Consider the following 11,948-nt stretch of genomic DNA (forward strand, 5'->3'; position numbering starts at 1 on the left):
AAAAACAAAACAAATAAAAACTATGCCATCTGGAGTCACACACACATATGGCTGCGAAAGAAGCCTGGGTCCCAGGTGCCTGCCGGCAGCCAGAGGGAAGGCCAGGTCCTGGGTGCTGGAGAGAAGCCAGTGCCGGAAGCCGGGGGAAGGAAGGCCTACTCTTGCACAAATTTCCTGCATCAGGCCTCTAGTAATTATATATTTTTAAACAGCTCATGGAGACAATTTCTTTCCTAGTCCATTCTTCTATGCTGCATTTTGTAAGTTTTTCACTCTGTATACCTGTGTGCCTCAAGCAAAACAATTGAGAGACCCATGAACCCATCATGGCCTGACTCATATGATGCAATTGCCAATAACCCTAATTCTGGTTTATAGTTCGCTTGTCCATAATTACAGCTGCAGTCAAATGCTTTCAGCAGTAACATCAGCCGGGAGTTGCAGCTCCCTCCCCATCTTGGGGAAATGGAACTGTGAATACATTTCACAGCAAGGTTTGCTGCTTTTTTGTCTGGAACACTTTTTAATTGGGTATCATTTGGAAATTTCTAAGTTCCATTTTGGAGCTTCTGGTCACTGCGTTACTTACTGAAGCCCAGAAAACTAGTTATGAGGCATTCCTAAACTGGGCAAATGTCAAAACAAAAATGACTACCAACCCTGATTTCTCCACAAAATGAAAAGAGGTATCGTCTTGTCCTGTTTAAAATACATGCTGGCAAAAAAAAAAAAAAAAAAAAAAAAAAAAAGCAAAGCTGCAAGAGAAAGCACTCATGAGGTTAGGGTTGAAATCGCACTTCTAATTTAAGGGTTTTGACCTAGTTAGCAGGGTTTTAAATCATGGGGGTTTTTCAGAAACCCACAAACTATGTAAATGTGCAAGTTTGGTGTATCCACCCAAGCCCCTGACTAGAAAGAAACAGTCATCTTTACCTTTGCCCTCCCCTCCCCACCCACACCTAGTGAATCACCACACTCTATCCATTCCACCTATCCAATGATTTGGGAATCTACTCCCCCAGTTCCCACCCCCATTACTGCTTGAAAAGGCAATTTAAGGATCTCATTACCAATTAAGTGGGTAAGTGGTTGGCCTAATCCCACTTCCCACCTCCAAATTCTCCTACACATAGATGCAAGAGATGGTTTTACTAAAGCACAAATTGGAGCCTGCTCTACTATTTAAAAATACATGATGGCTCCCTGTAGCACAAGTTAATCTAAACCTTTAACTTGGTACTTCTTCAACTTTATCTCTCAAAGTTCCCCATGACCCCTTCCAGCCTTCTAGAGCTCACCCAGGGCCTATTTGCCAGCTTCTGAACCACCAGTGCTGTACGCACTTGCAGCATTTCTCTTACTAGCCCTTTTCTCTCCAGGAGATGCTACCTTGGTATATTGACATCCTACTCATCTTTTAATATGAAACTCAACCTTCATCTTCTATGAAACCTTCCCCAACTCTTTCAGGACAGTCCTGTTCTCTTTCTGACATGCTTCTCTGTTATAATTTATTCATTTGTTCATGTTTTACCTTCACCAAATCTAACAAGCAGCTAAGTTCTGGGGATATGACCTTAAATAACACAACCGTGGTTCCTGCCCTTGCAAAGCCCTACCTCCTTGTAGACGGTTTCTACCACCTGGCTGCCAGTCCATTGTCTTTTTATTCTATTTTAATTAGCGTCTTATCTTTTTCAGTGGAACACAAACTCTTTGAGGAAGGGGTAATGTTTTATTCAGGGCCCAGCACAATGAGTGATTCCCAACTAATATCTATCTATTGAGTTTTATTTAAATTTAATTGGCTTATAGCTTAAGTATATATGTTTTTGTACCAATATGTACTTGTACTTAATCCAAGTGGTTTATAATAGCTTGTACTTTAGTAGCCACACACTCTCCTAGACATCTCCTACGTGCTCAGACCATTCTTAAACAAACAGAAACACAGTACAAACACCTCACAAGCATTGTGGAGAAAAGGTACAGGAAGCACTTATCATAGCACTTAAGAAACACAAACTCCTCTTTGGCTTAATTTGAGTAGTCTTTTGTTGTTGTTTTTAGATTTAAAGTAAGTTCATCTTTGTTTAAGTTTGACGGACTTTAATGGTAAGAACTTTCAACAAAGCAAGTGTTTTCTTCTGATCCATCTCGTCAAATGGTGGCCATCCAGTTAGCAGTATTAGAGGACTTGCCAACAGGAGTGGGACAAGGTGAATATTGAAATTCCTGGTCCTCATATACAACTTGGCAAACAGGGCTGGGTGATGGGAAATCGGGTTCCAGGAGAAGCTCCGACGTGACTAACTTCTGCAAAAAATCACCTCGTTTCTCTGTTACTCAGTTTTCTTACCTGCCAGGGATGGGGGTATTAATAGTCCTCTTACCTCCCTCGAAAAGTTTTGTCGATAAAAATATAATACCTATTAAATTACCCTGAGAAAAAAAAGGTAAAAGCTTATCAAATGTGAGGAGGTGTTTATAATAGTAAGAGCTTATGAAACACTGTCTTCACAGGACCCTCTCTCAGGGATGTCCCCAAGCATATGTGTGTCTGTTCGCAAATTGATATACATATGGTCAGGGATTTAGTGAGAAGAGATAATAAATCCCCCCAAGTCCTCTTGGGGCAGATAAGGAACAAGTAGAGCCAAACCTCGGTGACCTGTGATAACAAGGCCAGGGGTAATATAAATAAACACATTTCACAGATTACCCATAAATGTAACTTTCACCATTACGACCTCTAAACTCTTGCAGAAATTCCTTAAAAGGAACCAAATTCATTTAACCCAGACCTATGTGAGTTTCACCACCAGTTCCTGCCTCTGTCCATGCCCAGATACAGCTGCAAGAACTCAAAGACCAACCGGTGGCAGCGCAGAAGCAGCTGCCATAAAAACTGCTGATTTCCCCGAGAGAGGTCAGTACATTTTGTTCCCAGAGACCTGTTGGCCTGCTGGCCCTGACTACACTTTCCCAGGGCAAGCAGGAAGCAACGAGGGCCTGCCAACCCAGGAAATTCTTTTCATGGCCTTAAAACAGCGATTTCCCCCAGCCCCCGAAAGAAACTTGTCCCTCTAACTGATTGCTGGGCAGTAATGAAACTAGGTCTTGAGTAATTTCTAATCCAGAACTGCTCTACAGATGTTTCCAAAGCTGGAATGGGAAATGTCTTAGACATGAATAAATCTGTTCTTTGAATTATTCAGCAATTCTTCCCCTGACAAGCCCTGCGAGGGAGTTGCCTTCCTGTCACTTCTCATTATGATAACTTTTCTTTGCCTTCTCTTTGCCACTTTTCCTGAAATATTGGCAAGATGACTCAAAACCATTGTGAAAGCACCTTGGGAAGTAACTTCTGCAAAACAGCAGCCGTATAGGTGATATGTGGCTTAATCTTACCCAATATCTCAGGATCAAAATCTGGGCAGGTGAGAAAGCAAATAATCATTGACACCCTCTTAAAGGAACAGGAATGACAATGAGAAAAACAGACCAGTGTGATCCTCCCACTTCAAGGCGCTTGAACTCACTCATTCATTGATCCAACAAATGTTTGTGGCGTGTATGTTCCATGCCAGACAGTCCCAACAGAACATGTGGGATCTGTCTGTCCAGTTGCTGGAACACCATCAATAACTACAGTGGGCGATTCCCCTCTAAGTCTGTCCATTTTGCATTTATGCCAATGAAATAAGTAACTGACTCCCTGAGAAACAGCACAAAATAGGGCAACCAATCATCCCAGCTTGCTCAGAACTAAGAGAGTTCCCACAAACTGGGAAAGTCCAGAGTAGACTGACATGAGTTAGTCACTCTAGTACTGGGCATGGAACCAGACCCAACTCTGAGCTTCAGATCTTCTGTTAATTGGCTAGGCTTGACCTTTGAGAATCTTTTGTGTGGACTTTTTTTTTTAATCTTTAGGCCTTGAGCTTCCACATCTGTAAAATAAAGTTGCAAGACTAAATCATCTCTAAGGATTACCTTCCAGCTTTAATATTTTATGAGTAAATTTAACGTCTTTTAGGATTAAAATGGGTCTGAAGTTGCTACAAAGGTATAGGGAGTTCCTTGAAAATCTCTGTCCACAAATAAAAATAACACCAATTTGAAATCCTGTTAGGTTCCCAACAATTACAATGATCTATTCTAAACTTAAACCACTCCTCTCAATTAAGCATCAGAGTTCTCTGCCTCAGTGCCAGGGCAAACTTAGCCCAGTACAGAAACATTCTAGCCTGAAATTGTGGCAGGAAAGCTTGGTGTCTGTTTTGGAAAGATACAGTTCAAATGCATATTTAGCTGGATTGCTTAGCAATTAGGCAGAGTGATGAGCTCAAAGTATTTCAGGTGAAATAGACTTTTGTTGTCATTAGATGCCTTTGTATGGGAGCAAGATTGTAGAAGGAATCACACACCATAAGAAAGGCACTTCTTTGAAAGAGAGAGACTGTAATTTAAAAAATAAGGGGGTGAGGGAAAGGGTGGAGCCTGATCCCAATTCTAAGACTAGTTTGGAGAAGTTTACTTTTCTTGGACTTTAATAGTCTCATCTGTAACATGGTCAGACAATGTAATTTCTTGGGTCATGTGAGGGTAAACTTATTAATCCTCTTTTATAAAATAAAATCCATACATACATAAAACTTTTTATATAGTGCATATATTTATATATAAAATATCTATATATTATATATGTGTGTGTTATATACATACTAGAGGCCCGGTGCACAAAAATTTGTGCACTCGGGGGGCGGGGGGAGTCCCTCAGCCTGGCCTATGCCCTCTCATAGTCTAGGACCCCTCAGGGGATGACCATCTGCTGGCTGAGGCCTGTTCCCCAGGGGATTGGGCCTAAGCTGGCAATCAGACATTCTTCTGGCAGCCTGGCAGCCCTCGGGGGATGTCCACTTGCCAGCGGGGAACAGGCCTAAACTGCAGTCGGACATCCTTAGTGCTACTGAGGAGGCAGGAGAGGCTCCCACCACCACTGCTGTACTGGCAGCCATCAGTCTGGCTTGTGGCTGAGCAGAGCTCCCCACTGTGAGAGCGCACTGACCACCAGAGGGCAGCTCCTGCATTGAACGTCTGCCCCCTGGTGGTCAGTGTGTGTCATAGTGACCAGTCATTCCCAGTCTTTCTGCTGTTAGGGTCAGTTTGCATATTACCCTTTTACTATATAGGATAGAGGCCTGGTGCACGGGTGGGGGCCGACTGGTTTGCCCTGAATGGTGTCCCGGATCAGGGTGGGGGTCCGGCTTGGGTGCCTGGCCAGCCTGGGTGAGGCGCTGATGGCTGTTTTCAGGCTGCCTGCACCCCCTTTAGGGTGGGGGTCCCCACTGGGGTGCCTGGACAGCCTGGATGAGAGGCTGAGGGCTGTTTTCAGGCAGGCCAATCCTGCAACTAAAGCTCCCAGTCTCTCCTTTTTTTCTGTGGTATTTTTTTTTTATTCTGGGATTTATTTACCTTCTGTAATTGAAACTTTGTTGTGGCTCCAGCTCCGAGGCCGGCTGGCTAAAAGCAGGTATCTGGGTTTGTTTAGCTTCTATAATTGAAACTCTGTTGCCATCACTGGCGCTCTAAGCTCTGAGGCTGCTGCCGGCTGAAAGCAGGTACCTGTGGTTTGTTTAGCTTCTATAATTGCAACATTGTTGCATCTGGAGCTCAGAGCTCAGCAGCGGCAGGTGGGGAACTTGGCTTCCTCCATCGCTGGGGCAACCAAGCCTCATGTTCGCTTCAGCTGCGTGGCTGCTGGCCGCCATCTTAGTTGGCAGTTAATTTGCATATCACCCTGATTAGCCAATGGGAAGCATAGCAGAGGTATGGTCAATTACCATGTTTGTCTATTATTAGATAGGATATGTGTGTGTGTGTGTGTGTGTGTGTGTGTGTGTGTATCCTACTATGTGCTGTTACATTCTTAGATATAAAAAGAATTTCAAAATGTGAAAATGCTATACAAATCTAGAGGAAAATGTTGTGAAAAAAGTAAGTTCCAGAACCACTGTCTTTAGCTCCTTCAAGTCCTGTAATTCAGGTTTGGGGCTAACCCAATAGTCATCCAGATTGAAATAGAAAGTAATATGTCATTGAGAACACCTCCACGTCTCTGAACAGCATTTACCCTTAAATTGTGATGGACTAAAAGCAATGTAAGAATATGCCATAACCCATAGCATCCCATGCTGAGAAAGTCCTCAAGAGTCCCCTTGTCTGATGATGCCTTCTCCAATTCAGACAAATGTTCACCCAGTCCCTCTCCGAGCAGTCAGGAGCTGAGAATTCATATGCCCATAAGATACAGTCTTTTTGTCTTTACTTAATGCTTCTTCACAGATTCAGCTTATTACTGGTGGATCTGATTTCATTCTTTGATATTCCTGAAGCAAACAGAAGCTTAGCTCTGTGCCTACCGCACACATGGGCACTCAATAAGTGAGTGTCTTCCTCCCTTTTTCTTTCTCCTTCCTATAAAAATCACTAGCTCAAGTTAGGTCACAGTTAGCATTCTTTAAAACAAAACAAAACAGTTTTCCCAATGTCCATGAAGACCTTCTGTGGGCTGACAGCAAGATAGATGTCCCTCTGGGGACCACCTGTGAGAATTCAGGAGGAAGACAGGAGAGTGAGGCCATGGTTTGGCAGAGAGATAGATCTGAATTCTATTTGCAACCAAAAGAGGCTCTCTCGCCTTTAGATTAGCAAATAGCCCAAGAGCAGTTGAAATTACAGTTCCACGGCAGAAGTCTGTTGCTCTCCCAGCCCAACCAGTTGCCTCGCAATGCTGTCCTGGGTTCAATTTAACTTTCTTGTCAATACCCCGGTAGCAGGTAGTTAGAAAGCAATGATCTCAGGACCTCCCTCACAACGGCAGTGTTTTTCTACCCCATTAGTGTTGAGATAGCAGCATACAATTGCAGGATGATTTATCTCTCAGTGCCGATCTGTGGCTGCATTACTGGACACTTCCTCCACAGCTGACGCCATCAATCATGCAATCATCTGAACGGCTCGGCAGCCCTTGCTCATCTCACAGAGCCACACTTGCTGTTTATCTCACGTGCCGTCTCTCACTCTTGTCAGTTTCAAATCTGCTCCATTCTCATTCTCTTCTCCTGTCCCCTGAGGGCTCTGTCTGGGACATACGATTATTCAGTATTTACGGGGATGTCACTTCAAAAATTTCACCATTGCAAATGACACAAATTCAGGGGTTTGCACAGAATTGGCTGTGCCCCAGCCACCATTTTGAGTGTGTATACCATGATGTAAATTCCACAACTACCCATGAGTCTTTAAAACCATTGACCTGGTTCAAAGAAAGCTTTAGGACGGGAGTATGGCATTTGCTAAAATCCTTCCAATTTAATTATAAAATTTCCATTTTTGAGGAGGATTTATTCAATGCTCTATTTTTTGGGGGGGAGGGGGGAGAATCTAATTTAGAAATGTTCCCATGATTATTGACATTGTCACACAAATCAAGCTTTATCTTTAAAGCTCTAAAATGTATCATTAGGAATTGTCCACATCTCGTTGTCAAATATATTTGTCTTTAATGATGACGTTTAAGTGCTTATTTTAGCTCACACCCATGCAACACTGCTGATGTTCCACAATCTGTCCTAAGCATATATACACACACACATTTAATCCTGAAATCAAACCTGTGTCCCCATTTATTTATTACTGTAAAGAGATAATTTGGACAAACTGTTTAAATAGAAGGGGAACTCAAATGTATTCAACACATACTATAGGCTTGCCTTTTACACAGACATTTTCTTTCAAATGCTGACCACAATTCAAGAAGATAAACATAATTACCTCCGTGTTCATAGATGAGAAAGCTGAAGTATTGAAAGGTTAGTGGACTCAGTGAGGTCACTAAGCCAGCATTTCAACCTGTACTAGTATCTGTTTGATTCCACCTGTTCTACTTGCCAATGCTCCGCAGTGTCCATCTCTATCTTTGCTTTTAGAACGAGATCTGATGATATTCTTGGCTATTATCAAATATTCTTCTCTGAAGTTTGTACTCAATCCTTGGCCTCGTCATCTTATCAGTCCAGGGTCAGTCATCTTTTTATGTATCAGCCTTGGTGGCTATTTACTTTGCCCAGATCCATCATGAAAGAGGCAGCTAAGGTAGAAAGTGTGTTGCCTTTTCCCCAGATTGGACTGGAATGATCCAAAATTCTGCAGTGGTCTGCATTATTTGGGCCTGCATTTGTGCCTGGCCACGTGGGCTGATCCAGCAAAAGAAAAAGGCTTCCTCCTTATGGTCCAGCCAGGCTCACTGGCATTCTTCCCCTGGGCCTGGGGCCAAAGGCCCAGCTAGGAAAACATTCACTTAACCTGCTTTGTTCAATATAACTATTTCCCTTAAAGGACTTCATGGGGCAGTGACTAGTTGAGGGGAGGTAAGTATTTCTTGGTCCTCTGGCCAATCTCAGCCAGACACATTGGAGGAAGGTCCAATGGGCCAGCAGAGTCGGGAATTTGGAGCATAAAACAGCAGATCATGAGGGCAATCCATTCAGGCCATCCAGTAACAGGGAGGCCAGCAAAGAGGATCAGGGGGTGAGGGAAGACTGGAGGCCAGTCTAACAGGAAGGTGAAGATCACAAAAGCGAGTCTCCAGTGTCCCTGATGACTCAAGTGAGATGGATAGGGCCATAATCTCAGCCAATCACCTGGACAAGTTGTCAAAACATACTACTAATAATAAGGCTTTATTCCCAGGCAGGCACTCTATTTTGTGTATAATTAACTCTCCTAATCTCCTCAACGATCATATGAAGCAAGTGATATCCCTATCCCAAATTTATGTATAAACTTGTCCAATGTCCTGCAGCCCATACCTAAATGAACTTAAACACCCAAACTTGGTCAAGCTGGCTCTAGAACCTGTACTCTTAACCACTTCCCTGCCCACCACCACCTCTTGGAGCTGAGGTGAGGACTCAACAGTGGGCATGATGGACTCGATCTACAATGGAGAACACTTGTTTTTAGTTTAAGCATTTGTTTAACCCATAAAACTTTTACAACAACCCTATGACATAGTGTGTTGGTCAGCATTTGGTCAGGAAAACAGAAGCTGTTTTGTGTGTTCCTAGTATATCAATAATTCCAATGCAGGGAATTTTAGAAGCTTACACAGCCTTTTGGAAAGGCTGGGCAATGTTGTTCAGGAAAACCATCAAGACCTGCTGCATCTGAACAACGGGGCTCAACACCAGCCGGGGGCCACTGCACATCCTCAGGGCCTCTGGGAAACTCTCACTATCTATCTCGGCCAGCAACTCAGAGACAGGTGATGCTCGACAGGCTCACCTGAACGGCAGTTTGAACCTCACATCCTCCTGCGCACATATCTGCTGGTAACAGCCCCCATTGGGACATAGTAGACATGTCTCTTCTGCCAGGAAAATCTCACACAATTTCTTCTCCTTGGCACACTATACCCAAAACCATACATACAAGGATATTCTAGGAGTGGTACCTCCCGGCTTCTTCTCAATGTGTAGGAGACCTCAAGGGTGGTACAGATGCATCAAGTTAACAACAAATACTCTGGTAGAGTGAGGTGTAACTATTGTTCACATTTTACAGTTGACGAAAGTGAGGCACAGAGAGGTTAACTGATTTTCCCCAACTCACATATCTAGTAAGTGATAGAACCAGGATTCAAACTCAGAGTTTGGCTGCAGCATCCACACTGTGGCCATTGCATAAGATTGTATCCAGGAAAGACTTAGCCGAGTAGAGCTTGGCCTAGACTAAGCTGTTGTTGCTGTTGCTGTTTGTTATATTACTTGTGTTACTATATTTGATTTTCTCATAATTATCACAACTGGGATTGCCCAGCTATTACTTAAAGAATGTTGAATACCCTCACCAACAGTCTATACCATATTATCCACCTTCCAAGACCATCTTGGTGAATTTTCTTCCCCTAATGAGCATGCTCTCATGATTTAGTCCCAAATTTCTAAATAATTACCCACTATTTTTTTTAAAAAAAAAGCCAATGTCCTGAGTAGCCACAGATGTACATGTATGAATATGAGCACACATGCACACACATGCATACATGTATGCACTTACTCATACACACAAACACACTCTGGGAACAGCAGCAACAGAACCATTTCAATTGATGCAATTGTTGATGGCGAGTTCCAGGAGCTTCACCCAGACAATCCCAGCTGGCCAATTATTGCAGGCACCCTGTTCCCACAGATTCACCACACAGAAAACATGTCAAAAGCACTTGGAAACAACCCTAGGCTGTGGCATGCTGAGAAAGGGAAACTCGGCCGTGGACATGCTGGCTTTGGGCTGCTGGGCACAGCCCAGAACGCATGGGGGGTCTCTGATTCCATCTCCAGGTACCGCAGAGAAGGCTCTGTAATTGGAAAATGCTGCCCAAGCAGAAAGTTGGCCTTGTTTAATAAACAGTGCCCTCTGAAGAAGTTTAAAATTTTCCAGAGAACAAACGCAGTCCCTCATGTTGCCTTCAGTGCTTTAGAACTAGCTAAAATTGACTGGTTTCAGCCGCCTTCTGCCTCTTCTAGCTCATGTACCCATGCCATTAGGCAGTTAAGTAGATGCAAAATATTTAAAATCCTACACGCTTCTCATCAATCCAGTGGTCAGAACTTTTTACTTTAAAGTAAGTGATCAATTTGCTCTTTCTTCACCCCTCTTCTTTCATTTCTAGCCATCTCCCATCATTCTTAGAAGAAGAAAAAAAAAAGGAGGAAAAAATCAGAGGGTGTTTATCTTAACTCAGCAATTTCGTGAATTCTATCAGATGGTAGGAGCAAAAAATAATAAGTTAGGAGATTTCAAATGAAAAGGCAGAGCAAGGGCAAGATCACGTGGCTAATAACACATTTTGTAAATGCAGGGGAGAAAATTATGCATGAATACCGAATTTCCGCGATAGGGAGGTGAACAGCCTGTTTAACGACTGCAAATTCAATGCCGGGAATCACATCATTCTGAACAGGTATATAGTATTATATTTCGATTGAGAAAGGAATGCCATGCGAATGCGCCCGGCAAAAAAGGTAGCAGAGGAATATTGCATCTTTAATGGGATTTTTGATTCAAATGTGCTGAGCCAAACCATTTAAAATTGCATTTGAATAGTAAACAGATAACATCATCATTTTAAAAAAACCTGCACGCTCCTGCCAGATCAACAGAGAGCCTGCAAAGTAAAGACAGGGAGAAGGAGGTGTCAGCTCTGCATAGAAAATAAAATGAGGTAGCAATTCTCAGCCACGGGGCCTTCTTCAGACCTCAGAAAGGTAAAGCAAGGTTAACTCAAGCCTCTGTCAGCACAACTCTGAGAAGACTTCAGGGCCTGGAGTTCCCTCCTCATCAAAGGGTCTTTCTCAAACATGAATTTAGGTTGGGTGGAGGTCTATCTTGCTTCTTCCACCAAATTGCTTTAGTTCTATTGGTCAGTTTGCATTATCAGTGTGTAGTGGGTGATAACTGGGGAAAGTGAAGGAAAACACGCAACCAGGTAGTGGTCCCACAGAATTAAAATGCCAGTGTTTCGCCCTCACTGGTTTGGCTCAGAGGATAGAGCGTCAGCCTGTGGACTGAAGGGTCCTGGAATGGTTCCACTCAAGGGTGCATACCTCAGTTGCAGGCTCCTCCCTGTTGCAGGCCCTGGTTGGGACTTGTGCAGGAGGCAACCAATAGATGTGTTTCTCTCACATCGATGTTTCTCTCTGTCTTTCCCTCTCTCTTCCACTCTCTCTAAAAATCAATGGAAAAATATCCTCCGGTGAGGATTTTTAAAAATTCTCTGTAATAAAAGGCTAATATGCAAATTGACCAAATGGCAGAAAGACTGGTCAGCGGGAGGCGGTGCAGGTGAGCGGGCGGCTCCAGGCCAGCCAAGGCAGGTG

Source organism: Myotis yumanensis, unplaced genomic scaffold (assembly GCF_028538775.1).
Source record: "Myotis yumanensis isolate MYYU_CA2020_CCGP unplaced genomic scaffold, mMyoYum1.0.hap1 SCAF_1, whole genome shotgun sequence".
Lineage (NCBI taxonomy): Eukaryota > Metazoa > Chordata > Mammalia > Chiroptera > Vespertilionidae > Myotis > Myotis yumanensis.